Below are 13,838 nucleotides of genomic sequence, written 5' to 3' on the forward strand. Positions count from 1 at the left end.
TGAAGCGAATTAGCAGCAGCAGCAGCAGCATTAAAAAGCAGAGACATTACTTTGCCAACAAAGGTTCATCTAGTCAAGGCTATGATTTTTCCATAGGTCATGTATGGATGTGAGAGTTGGACTGTGAAGAAAGCTGAGCACCAAAGAATTGGTGCTTTTGAACTGTGGTGTTGGAGAAGACTCTTGAGAGTCCCTTGGACTGCAAGAAGATCCAACCAGTCCATTCTAAAGGAAATCAGTCCTAGATGTTCATTGGAAAGACTGATGCTAAAGCTGAAACTCCAATAGTTTGGCCACCTCATGCAAAGAGTTGACTCATTGGAAAAGATTCTGATGCTGGGAGGGATTGGGGGCAGGAGGAGAAGGGGACGACAGAGGATGAGATGGCTGGATGGCACCACCGACTCGATGGACATAAGTTTTAGTGAACTCCGGGAGTTGATGATGGACAGGGAGGCCTGGCGTGCTGCGATTCATAGGGTCGCAAAGAGTCGGACACGACTGAGCAACTGAACTGAACTGAGATGAGGTTGGACAGGTAAAGCAAGGTGTTTTCCCAAATCCTGAGTTGGGGTGTTTTAAAATTGATCTAATAAGCTAAAAGACACTGAAGCTCTTTAACAAGGAAGTAAAATATGCAAGCATTACTTTAGTGAGATTTTTTTCAGCTGAAGTGGAAAGACTTGTTGGGAGATTTTAGAAGGAATGGCTTTGTCTAAGATATGTTACACATGCATCAAAAATAGATATGTCCTGTAATGGCAATTCTACTCCTAGGAATTTATCCTAAAAAAGTTATCACAGATGCACATAGTAAGTCATCTGTCAGAATATTAAATCAGTATTTCATACAATAATAAATTGGAAATTTAAATTGACCAAAGAGTGACTGGCCAAATACTATAATACCACCATATTATATAGGACTATTAAAATTGTTACAAGATAAGACTATTTAATGTTGTAGAAAGATGACACTGTTGGAAGGAAAAAGGAAGTTACAAAATATTCTGTATCGTATGAATCTAGGCATGTGCAAGGAGAAAAATGTGCACATGTGTGTTGTGTTGTGCATGCATCCCTGTGCATAATGAGTAAATTGAACAAATATGAAACAGTTTAATTATATGGAAAATGCAATTTTTGTCCTTTTCTCCTTTTCAATATGTTTTCATTGATATTATCTTTTCTTGCCAGAACATGAAGCATTAAACAGGCTCATCACTCTTAGAAAATAAAAAAAACCGTTGAGTCAATCATAGTTCTAGCAAGCCACAGCTCAGTCTTAAGTAATACTCAAAATTCCAATTTTAGCTTTGTGTTAATCCTTCTTCCTTCCTCAACCTTCAACAACTTCAGTCTGAAATGTTGTAGGGAAGAAAGTTGAGGAGGGGGTGAGATACCTTTGTAAAATGCCTCAGATGACTCACCAGAAAATTTGAATTTTAGAACCATCTCTACAGCCCAGACTAGTAATTCAACCTCTCCAATGTTTCATTACATCTTGTGAAAAATGGAACTAATAATACTTGGCCTACCTATATCTGAGATTTATTATGAATATCAAATTATATCATAGAAGCAGCATTATTTTGAAGAGTCAAAGACTGTTTTAATAGTGTATAATCAAATGCCAAATTCAGACTTAAACTGAAGAAAGTAGGGAAAACCACTAGACCATTCAGGTATGACCTAAATCAAATCCCTTACAATTATACAATGGAAGTGAGAAATAGATTCAAGGGATTAGATCTGATACACAGAGTGTCTGAAGAACTATGGACAGAGATTCCTGACATTGTACAGGAGGCAGGGATCAAGACCATCCCCAAGAAAAAGAAATACAAAAAGGCAAAATGGCTGTCTGAGAGGCCTTACAAATAGCTGTGAATAGAAGAGAGTGAAAGGCAAAGGAGAAAAGGAAAGATATACCCATTTGAATGCAGACTTTCAAAGAATAGCAAGGAGAGATAAGAAAGCCTTCCTCAATAATCAATACAAAGAAATAGAGGAAAACAATGGAATGGGAAAGACTAGAGATCTCTTCAAGAAAATTAGAAATACCAAGGGAACTTTTCACGCAAAGATGGGCACAATAAAGGACAGAAATGGTATGGACCTAACAGAAGCAGAAGATATTAAGAGGTGGCAAGAATATACAGAAGAACTATACAAAAAAGATCTTCATGATCCAGATAATCATGATGGTGTAATCACCAACCTAGAGTCAAACATCCTGGAATGCAAAGTCAAGTGGGGCTTAGGAAGCATCACTATGAAAAAAGCTAGTGGAAGTGATGGAATTCCAGTTGAGCTATTTCAAAACTTCAAAGATGATGCTGTGAAAGTGCTCAATATGTCAGCATATTTGGAAAAATCAGCAGTGGCCACAGGACTGGAAAAGGTCAATTTTCATTTCAATCCCAAAGAAAGGCAATGCCAAAGAATGCTCAAACTACCGCACGATTTCATTCATCTCACACACTAGTAAAGTAATGCTCAAAATTCTCCAAGCCAGGCTTCAACAGCACATGAACCATGAACTTCCAGATGTTCAGGGAAGATTTAGAAAAGGCAGAGGAACCAAACGTCAAATTGTCAACATCCGTTGGATCATTGAAAAAGCAAGAAACTTCCAGAAAAACATCTACTTTTGTTTTATTGACTATGGCAAAGCCTTTGGCTGTGTGGATCACAACAAACTGTGGAAAATTCTTAAAGAGATGGGAATACCAGACCACCTGACCTGCCTCCTGAGAAATCTGTATGAAAGTCAGGAAGCAACAGTTAGAACTGGACATGGAACAACAGACTGGTTCCAAATTGGGAAAGGAGTACGACAAGGCTGTATATTGTCACCCTGCTTATTTAACTTCTATGCAGAGTACATCATGAGAAACACTGGGCTGGATGGAGCACAGGCTGGAATCAAGATTGCCGGCAGAACTATCAATAACCTCAGGTATGCAGATGACACCACCCCTATGGCAGAAAACGAAGAAGAATTAAAGAGCCTCTTGATGAAAGTGAAAGAGGAGAGTGAAAAAGTTGGCTTAAAAGCCAACATTCAGAAAACTAAGATCATGGCATCTGGTCCCATCACTTCATGACAAATAGATGGAAACAGTGACAGACTTTATATTTGGGGCTTCAAAATCACTGCAGATGGTGACTTAAGCCATGAAATTAAAAGATGCTTGCTCCTTGGTAGAAAAGTTATGACCAACATAGACAGCATATTGAAAGCAGAGATGCTACTTTGCCAACAAATGTCCATCTAGTCAAAGCTATGGTTTTTCCAGTAGTCATGTATGTATGTGAGAGTTGGGCTATAAAGAAAGCTGAGCACCAAAGAATTGATGCTTTTAAACTGTGGTATTGAAGAAGACTCCTGAGGGTCCATTGGACAGCAAGGAGATCCAACCAATCTATCCTAAAGGAAATAAGTCTTGAATATTCACTGAAAGGATTGATGTTGAAGCTGAAACTCCAATATATTGGCCACCTGATGCGAAGAACTGACTTATTGGAAAAGACCCTGATGCTGGGAAAGATTGAGGGTGGGAGGAGAAGGGGACAACAGAAGATGAGATGGTTGGATGACATCACCGACTCAATGGCCATGAGTTTGAGCAAACTCCAGGAGTTGGTGATGGACAAGGAGGCCTGGTGTGCTGCAGTCTATGGTGTCGCAAAGAGTCGGACATGACTGAGTGACTGAACTGAACTGAACTGAATCAAATGCAACCCACTCGTCTAGCAATCTAAAACGCAAATGCCCACAGGCAGCCAGGAAGTTAACCTAAATGAGCAGATGAGGCCAAGGGTAAGATAATAGGACCTGGCTTCTGCCCTTGATACAGAGTAACAATGGTAGGAAAGATGGAGAACTAAAGACGGAGCACTCAAGAAGTTCCTCCTTGGATCTGAGCGGCTATTGCCAATGTTTCTATATCCTCTCATATTTCAAAGGAAACCCCAAATTCTGATTTTTATGTGAGATCTTCTCATTTTCCATTGTTAATAACTAATTTAAATATCAAATACCACATAGGCCAACAATGTGTAAGTTGAACTAATAATGAATAAGGGCTAGATTCAGTCTCTAGGATATTGCTTCATCATTCTGAACAAGTCTGTAAACAACTTGAAGGCAGATACCTTGACTTTTCCCTCTGTGGTCTCAATATTTCATACAATGTCTGATATATTTGGTGCTTAAGAAATGCTGGTAAAACTATGGATGCATGCTGCTAACTATTTCTGCAGGTGAAGGTGTCTAACAACTCAACACTGCCTTTGGCTTTGTGCATAGGGTTCTTTAGTTTTTCCTGAATTATTTATTCATTTATTTATTTTGGGTTGCCCTGGGTCTTCATTGCTGTATGTGGACTTTCTCTAGTTGCAGTGAATGGGCTTCTCATTGCAGTGGCTTCTCTTATTGCAGAGCACAGGCTCTAGGAACATGGGCTTCATTAGTTGCAGCATATGGGTTCAGTAGTTGTGGCACACAGGCTTACTTGCTCCACAGCATGTGGAATCTTCCCTGGCCAGGATTGAACCTATGTCCCCTGCATTAGCAGGTGAATTCTTAACCATTATACCACCAGGGCGGAGAAGGCAATGGCAACCCACTCCAGTACTCTTGCCTGGAAAATCCCATGGACGGAGGAACCTGGTAGGCTGCATTCCATGGGGTTGCGAAGAGTTGGACACGACTGAGAAACTTCACTTTCCCTTTTTACTTTCATGCACTGGAGAAGGAAATGGCAACCCACTCCAGTGTTCTTGCCTGGAGAATCCCAGGGGTGGCGGAGCCTGATGGGCTGCTGTCTATGGGGTCGCACAGAGTCGGACATGACTGAAGTGACTTAGCAGCAGCAGCAACAGCAGCAGTACCACCAGGGAAGTCCAAGGGATTCTTTATGTATGTACATTTAACTGTAACAATCCTTCTTTGTATTTTTTCCCAGTTTGTCAAAGTAGAGTAGGAAAAGGGCATAGAAGAAAGCTAAAGGAATAGATAGAAAATAAGAGACCAATGTGAGCAAAGAGAGAAGTTTAAATAAAACCATAAGATATTTAGTTATTTCTGGTGCTGTATCCTATAAGGAGGTTAGACTGGTCTGATTGAAGTGAATGGATTTAACTAACTTTAGATCAATGAGAAGAAAAACAGCACCTTATTTAGGGGATGTGAGTGTCTCTGGGGTGATGCACAGCAGGTAGTCAGAGAAGACTTCCTGAGGGTGTGATGTTATTTCATTGAATGAATGCTTATTGAATATTTACTGTGGAATACATCAGCAAGCAAAACAAAGGCCTCTCACCTTCATGGGATTTATCTTTAGTACAGAAGACAGACAATTGACATAAAAATTAGAAAATTATGTGACAGTTGGCTAGGGTATAGTCCTTAGTTATATGGTTTCCTAGATAATCTGGGTAAGGCTGATTCAATTAGTTGAAAGACCACGAGAGCTGAACGGAGGTGTTCCTAAGAACATGAAATTACCTTAATGGATTGCAGTTTTGGCTCATGTGGGCAAGTTTTAGCCTGCCCTTCCTGACAGCTTGCCCTGTGGATTTCAGACTTGCCTAGCCAACCCCCACAGTTGCAGAAGCCAGCTCCTTAGATATATTTCTCCTTCTGGTTCTGCTCCATTAGTGGATCACTGACTGATACAAAAGGTGGTAGGATCCAGGGGTGAGTGGGAGTGTGACCTGATAGGTAGGAGCAAGTTGCAGTATTACGAGATTCAGCTTAGGTTACATTGAGAAAGTGAGATTTGAGCAGACTTGGTAGAGGCAAGCATTGTTACTTTGAGACAACGGTTCCAGGAAGAAAGAACTGCTAGAACAAAGTCCCTAATATAGGCAGCTTTGAAGAAGGCATCCAGTGTAGCTGTTGCAGAGTGTAAGCATAGCAGGCAGATGAGAGGATGTCAGGAGGTAAGGGTTGAAAGCAGAGGGCTTAGACATTTTAATGACCTTACATTTTACTTGGAGAGACCCAAGAACAATTGCCCAGTTTTGAGAGAGGGGTGCATAATCTGACTTATCTTTTTAAAGGATCATTTACCTTTTAAAAGATGACTCTGTTGAGAACAAACTACTGGATGGGGAACATGAGAGCAGAAACAGGGGAATCTGATGAAGTGCTCTAGTAACTCAGGCAGCATGATGTTTGAACTGAGATTCAAAGACAGTCTTGACATTCAAGTGGTTCACCGTTGATTGCTTGCTGCCCATACCATACCAGTTCTTAAACATTTTTAATATCCCTCTGCTCAAGGGACAAGGAGGAAGTAGGCAGTCAATGAAAAGTGAAACATGAAAGTTTTAGTCATGTGCAAAGGCACAGGAATATAAGAAGGCTAAGCGCATTCACAAGTCTCCAAGATCACCATTATGGCTGGAACCATTGATAAAGAATAATAAATAACTACTGACATAAACACAAACTATCCCACACACTTCTCTAAATACCTTTTATGTACCATAGAAAAACTCATTTATCTTTGTATCAGCTAACTATTGTTACATAAGAAATTGCTCCAAAACTGAATAACTCAATCATCACTTAATTGCTAAAGATTCTGTGGGTTGGCAATTTGGATTTAGTTGGTAAAATTCATCTCTGCTCCATATAGTGTCACCTGGAAGCATTCATGTGTTTACAATCACTTGGCAAGTTAGCCAGACTGACTAGTTCCAAATGGCCTCATTTACATGTCTAGTAGTTGACCAAGGGAAGGTGGGATGGGGGTGGGTTAGCTGAACAGTTGTCTCTCATCAACCAGCAAGTCTACCCAGGCTTCTCCAAGTGGTGGCTGCATTCAAAAAAGCAGCAAACGAGAGAGTGTAAAAACACAATGTTCACACACTGATCAAGCCTCTGCTTCTGTCTTTGCCCAAAGAGGCCACATGGTGAAACCAAATCAATATCACAGGGGATCTCACAAGGGCATGGGTTCAGGGAGGCATGACTCACTGGGTTTGGCAGTACTTCAGCACCGAAGAATTGATGCTTTTGAACTGTGGTGTTGGAGAAGACTCCTGACAATCCCTTCAACTGCAAGGAGATCCAACCAGTCCATCCTAAAGGAAATCAGTCCTGGGTGTTCATTGGAAGGACTGATGCTGAAGCTGGTACTCCAGTACTCTGACCACTTGATGCGAAGAGCTGACTCATTGGAAAAGACCCTGATGCTGGGAAAGATTGAGGGCAGGAGGAGAAGGGAACGACAGAGGATGAGATGGTTGGATGGCATTACTGACTCAATAGACATGAGTTTGGGTGGACTCTGGGAGTTGGTGATGGACAGGGAGGCCTGGCATGCTGCGATTCATGGGGTTGCAAAGAGTCGGACACGACTGAGAAACCGAACTGAACTCAACTGAACAGCGATCTACCAGTCTTCATTAAAAGCCCCAAGAGGTATGTCTTGTTAATATATCCATTTTTCAAATGAGGAAACTGAAGCCAACACGTGTTGTATACCCCATACCCAGCAGGAAGCAAGGCCAAAGTCTGGACCCAGTCTAGCTCCACAGACTGAGGAGAAACCAGGCAGTGGGTCCAAGGGGTGATGGGTCTGGAACACTCTCCAGGTCAGTGTGACTGTGATGGAGGTCTGGGCTGCAATGACCAGAGGACTTGCAGGTGGGATACCTGAGAAAAAGGAGAGAATAAAACTTTAGCCAAGAAATGGAGTCAGGGTTACAGACTGGGAGAAGAACAAATCTCAAACCAAACTGTAGAGGCAGGTGATGGCATAAATGGAAGCCAGCACCAAGGAAGGTGAAGGGAATAGAGTGAGAGCAGAATGTTCTTTATGTGTCTCATTGTTCTACAGACAAAAGGGGTACACTTAAAAGTGATGTCTGTGTGTTAATTTTATATCCTGCAACTTTGAGGAGGGATGTGGGAGAGGGGTTCAGGATGGGGAACACATGTACCCCCATGGCTGATTCATGTGAATGTATGGCAAAAACCACTACAATATTGTAAAGTAATTCACCTCCAATTAAAATTAATTAATTAATTTTTAAAAAATAAAATAAAAGTGACGTCTTGTTTTATAGCAATTTATCTGAGTCATGGTCATCAGAGTAGAAATAAAATTCTGCTTTACTCCTTTTTATGAGGGTGTGGGTATATGTAAAAACTGGGAATAGTGAATGTACTGAAATACCAGTGAGCAGCTCTGAGCAGCTCTGAGTGTATTTATAGATGTCAAACACACGAAACACGCCCACACCACACACCCGCTTCCAGGGATCCAGAAGGTGGGGAGATTAATACCAAGTGTACATGGGCGGGCTGTGCCCCACATGGCTGTGCAGGGCATCATCACTTAAAGATCCTCTAGAGTACCCTTTCAGGGTTTAGCAAAGCCATATGATGAATGATTGGAAGGCTTGAAAACAAAATTATTTTGAATACAAGGTTTTTCTTCCTTCAAACACAGGCCCTGTCATAATCTGCTGAATATCTTAAGACATGTTCTTTGTGACCTCAGATGAATGGATAAATAACAGGATGAGAAAATTCTCTATCATCACTATTAACAATAAAATATGTTGATTTTCTCATCATGGATATTTTATTTTTAAAAAAGTAATAAGTTCTCTAGACAGAGCTGCCTGGATCTGCTGGTGTGAAAGGCAGAGGTCCATAACAGGAACAGGAAGAATGAGCATTCAGATCAGAGGGTGCTTCCTGACTTCCGATGCTCCAAGGTTTGAGAATAAAACCCTTAAACTTGAGAATAACTTCTAACCAATAGTAGTCTAACCAATAGTAGTTAGACTACTTACCAACTAAATAGTTGGTAAATAGGCAATTTACCAACTAAATCCAAATTGCCAACCCAATAGTAGGCATGAAAAATAGAGGCCCTGCTGACCTTTTGATTTGTCATCATTAGTGACAATGAAGACATTGTTTGCCAGAGAAGTTGTCACTTTTTCATTGCAGAAAAAGAAGGGAAATAAATTACTGTGAGACCCAGGCTTAGGATAGTACAAAAGACTGAGGGCATCTGCTTTTCTGTGAAGTGCCCAGAACAGAAAAGATTGGCAGAAACTCAGAAATGCTTGCTATGGAAGAGAACACAGGCATGTCCTAGCCTTTCCTAGACCAAGTGTGCCTCAAAGATTTTGATGCACTAGACATCTACTGAATGCCTCCTTTCTGCTGCCTAGCAAACAAGGAATTCACCGGTGAACAAAAACACAGCTTCTTCCTCAAGGAAATGATAATCCAGCTTTTCTTTCCAGGACTTTGCAGCAACTAAAGCATATTTCTTGGAATCAGATCTGCTCATTTGTTTTATTCTCATTTTTGTCTGTCACTTTTCTTGAAGGAAAGTTACACAGCTCAAAATAGCCTGGAGTTAAAACTCCCCTTGGGGTCCTCCCCACCATTCTATGCAAAACAAAGAACTCTCTCACTTGAAGAAAAAAATGGAATTAAGGTTGATTATGCCCAGCTCCCAGCCGGTCCCAGCCTCTGGCCGATCTCCAGAATTCCTTGCCCCAGCTGTTTAAGAGATAACTAATCCGAACAACCTTGGAGAAGAACATGCCCCCTTTAGACAGTAGATTTCCATATATATACTTCCTCTTTTCTTGGGTTAGTGCAGCAGCTCACTAATCTGACTGCTGCCCCTTCTCACCTCATTAAAGGTGATCTGTTCCTGTAAAGTGCCCGTCTCATTCTTCGAACCTCACTTTCTCTAATTTCCTTACCCTACACTTCTGCCACTAGTTTCTTCAGAAATTTGATAGGTGGTGGACTTGAGTTTTTATTTCTAGTCTCTCATGTCTAATTTCTCGGGAGAAGAGGCAGATTAACAATGTTACCTCTTAGGACTTTTCAGTGACTCACTTGTCAAGGTTTCTAAATTCACAAAGGCTCAGTGACAAGAGAAGACATCTCATTTTTATAATTCCTCCTTTAGGTATAAGCCATCTTCTATTTAAACATGATTTCATAATGAGTCCTTTTTAGCATAATAATAATAGGAAAAAATTATAGATGCTTCTTTATTACCTTTAAATTCCCTGTCAGTCACTACACATGACTGCTGTGGCCCTGTGACACGAGCAGTCATGCTATGTCTATGACTGCCTGTCACTCAAAGGGGAAACCAGAGAAACGCTGAATGCATCTGGCTTCTGGTCTCCTGTACATCCTGGGATTTCATTTTATTTTTTTCCCTTTTTTGATCCTCTGAGGGAAAACCTTAAGCTTCTGGCCAGGTTCATAGGAATAGAGAGACATTTATGAAAGTCATTTACTGAAAAGAAGGAAAAAGGGATGGGGCCAAGATACATTTCATTATTTTTCTGGAGCAAGACAGCCCTCTATGTAGAACAGCCTTCCTGTCTGCACAGACATCGGTAGCGTCCTGAAGGAGATGTAAGGTTCTCTCCTCCAGCACCAGTGGGCCTCAGGGGAGAAGCAGCCCAGGACAAGGGGAAAAAAATGACAGGATGCCAGGACAAGCAACACAAAACTGTTGCTCTTCTAGTTTCAGAGTCCAATCATCTGTGGAGATTCAGAGGTGAAAGAGAAAGGAGGAAGGGATGGTTTTTGAATTGAGCCTTGAAGGATGGATGGTGTTTCCACTCAGAGATGATGAATGGTGAGAGATAAAGATCTGCTTCTGCTGTGGTGTGAGCTTGTGACTTCTGTCTCCCCAAGATGCAGTATCATCCACTCTTAAAAATGAGGACTGGGACTTCCCTGGTGGCCCACTGGTAAAGAAAAATCCACTGTTCAGCTTTCCTCCGCTGCCGTTAAGGTGTTCAGTCCTTCCAAGGAAGCTTCCACCATTTTAGGGTGAAGTCCTCACATCAACTGGCGACTAGCACTGCACCTGGCAGTCTCCAGCTAGCACTCACCCACACCATGGTCCCGGTCTTGGAGCTCGCCTGCATCTATTCAGCCCTCATTCTGCACAACAATGAGGTGATGGTCATGGAGAATAAGATCAATGCCCTCATTAAAGCAGCTGGTATAAATGTTGAGCTTTTCTGCCAGGCTTGTTTGCAAAAGCTTTGGCCAATGTCAACATCAGGAGCCTCATCTGTATGGTAGGGGCTGGTGGACCTATCCTGTCCACCACTGCTGCCCCAGCTGAGGAGAAAAAAGTAGAAGCAAAGAAAGAAGAATCTGAAGAGTCTGATGATGACATGGGCTTTGGTCTTTTTGACTAAACTTCTTTAGTAACACATTCAATAAAAAGCTCTTAAAAAAAAAAAAAAAAAGGAATCTGGCTTCCAGTGCAGGACGTGGTTCGATCCCTGGTCAGTGAACTAATACCCCACATGTGGCAGAGGCAACTAAGCTCTGTGGAACACAGCAAACCAACTCAGTGCTCTGTAGCCAGCAGGACCAACTAGAGAGCCTGCACATTGCAACTAAGACCCGACAATAGTCAAGTAAATAAATAAATGTTTAAAAATAATGATAAGTAAGTAAATAAAGTAAAAATGAGGAGTGGAGAGTATGGAAGGTTTTCCTCAGCTCAGCTCTTGTTCCAGTGTGCCATTCAGATTACAGCTGCTGCTGCTGCTAAGTCGCTTCAGTTGTGTCAGACTACGTGCGACCCCATAGATGGCAGCCCACCAGGTCTCCCGTCCCTGAGATTCTCCAGGCAAGAACACTGGAGTGGGTTGCCATTTCCTTCTCCAATGCATGAAACTGAAAAGTGAAAGTGAATAAGCTCAGTCGTGTCCAACTCTTAGCGACCCCATGGAGTGCAGCCTACCAGGCTCCTCCGTCCATGGGATTTTCCAGGCAAGAGTACTGGGGTGCCCTTGCCTTCTCCACAGATTACAGCTAACCATGCTTTTTCCCACCTGCCTTCCATTTTATGCCACATTTTGTCTTCCTCCGTTTGATCCCATTTATCCTCTTTATGTTAATAATGAAATGATTACAGCTTATGTAAATGTATGTGGGGGAGCTGCTCAAGCCTGTGTTTTACTGGGTGGTTCCCGTACCTGCTCCAGCCTTACTGAGCTCTACCTTGTTCTCCTCACTTCCAAAGAACGTTTTGGATTCTTACCTTTATCTACACCATCTCCCAATACAGTGCTTATGTGGAGAAAGAATCAGATCGCGGGCAGCAGCGCCCATGGTGGGCAGAGGGGTGGGGGTCACAGACTTGAGCTAGCCGCTGCCGCCTGGGCTCGGGGTGTTCCCCTCTCGCCGGCGGGGCCATGTTGGTCTGGATGGCACTCCGTGGGCGTGCTGTCCTCTGTGGCCCTCACTGGCTGCAGGAACTTTTTTGGCTCTAGGTCGTGGGGTGCAGCGAGGAGAGTGCAGGGCGCAGCTGGTGGCGCGGAGGCGAGAGCTGGCTGGGGGGCACTGAGCGAGCGAGTGTATGCACCGCGGACCTGGTCTCTGGGGGATTGTGACATGACAAATTAGTCTGTCCAGGATCCAAATCGGAAAATCTGTGTCCTGTGGAAAAATACAAGCATACCCTTGCCCATAAGTTAGCAACACATCTGGCCCTTTTCATTCTCTGGTAAGGAAGTCTTTTCACTTGACCAGGGGCCAAGTCGAAACCCTTTCAGGAATCTAGTGTCTCATCATTGTAGTCTGCCCCTGTGTGTCTACGTTTAAATGATTAATTACAAACAAAGCATGGTGTAGAACATGATGTGAAGAGGAATATTTAAATTTTTTTATCTTAATTTAGCTATCTGATTTTTTAAAGTCTGGTGTGTCCTTTCCATTATGGTTTGACCTTGGGGAATGTTAAGTATTCTTGTTGAATGTACTATGGAAAATTGTTGACAAAATGTCTTAAAAGCAGCAGAAGTATAAGCTGGGCCATTATCTGTTTTTATCCATTCGGAGAGTCTTATTTGGGAAAAGCATTCAAACAAGTGTTGAATTACATTTCTTACTGCTTCATTTGATCTAGCAGAGGCTATAATAACACGAGAAAGGGTACCCACGGTAACATGCACAAAGGACAGTTTTCCAAAGGCCAGGATATGAGTTACGTCCATTTGCCAGAGAACATTAGGCCTAAGGCCTCCGGGATTTACTCCTAATGGTGGAGATGGATTAAATATTGGACATAACTTAACTATTTGTCTAGCTGTTTCCCTAGAGATATGAAATTCATACCTTAAACCAGCTACATTTTGATGGTGAATTTTGTGAGAATTTTTGGCCTTGTCAATCTTTTTATGTAAGTTTAAAGCAATTACTTTAGTCAATGCATCTGCCAAAGCATTTCCTTCATGTAAAGGGCCAGACAAGCCAGAATGGGCTCTAATATGTCCCACAAAATATTTTTTATCTCTGTGTTTAATCTCTTTTTGTAAATCAGATAACAAGGAGAAGATAGTAGTTTTATTTTCTGGAATATTAGCAGTCTCAATATAAGGAAACAACCCTACAATATATCAGGAGTCAGTCAAAAGATTGAAGGTGTGGTCTCTTAAATGTTGAAAAGCCTAAATAACTGTTTGTAACTCAGCCCTGACACTTTATTTCTTTGATTTAAAAGATCTTTTAAAGGCCTTGGAGCTGTAATTTCCTGCACCTAAAAGGCTAGATCACTAGATCCAAATGCTCTGTGGCCCCTAGCTTGAGAAGTCGTTTTTTCCTGTCTGATAATAAGGTAAAAGCAAAAGCTGTGTTACTCTTTGACCTTTATTAATTTGCAGTTTTGGTAGCCGGCGAGATCAAAACTTTAATTTCCCCAATATAATCAGAATCTACTACACCAGGCACCACCGAAATTTCTTGAAAAGAAAGTGAGGTATGCCCCAGCACAAATCCCACAATGCCCTCAGGTAGG

At 41.9% G+C, this 13,838-nt stretch overlaps 1 pseudogene; it reads left to right on the plus strand.

The window, feature by feature from the left end:
* Positions 1–10,921: 10,921 nt before the first annotated feature.
* LOC113875164 lies at positions 10,922–11,253 on the plus strand (annotated as a pseudogene).
* The last annotated feature ends 2,585 nt before the right edge of the window (positions 11,254–13,838 follow it).

The sequence above is a fragment of the Bos indicus x Bos taurus genome, chromosome 17, assembly GCF_003369695.1.
Source record: "Bos indicus x Bos taurus breed Angus x Brahman F1 hybrid chromosome 17, Bos_hybrid_MaternalHap_v2.0, whole genome shotgun sequence".
Taxonomy (NCBI): Eukaryota; Metazoa; Chordata; class Mammalia; order Artiodactyla; family Bovidae; genus Bos; species Bos indicus x Bos taurus.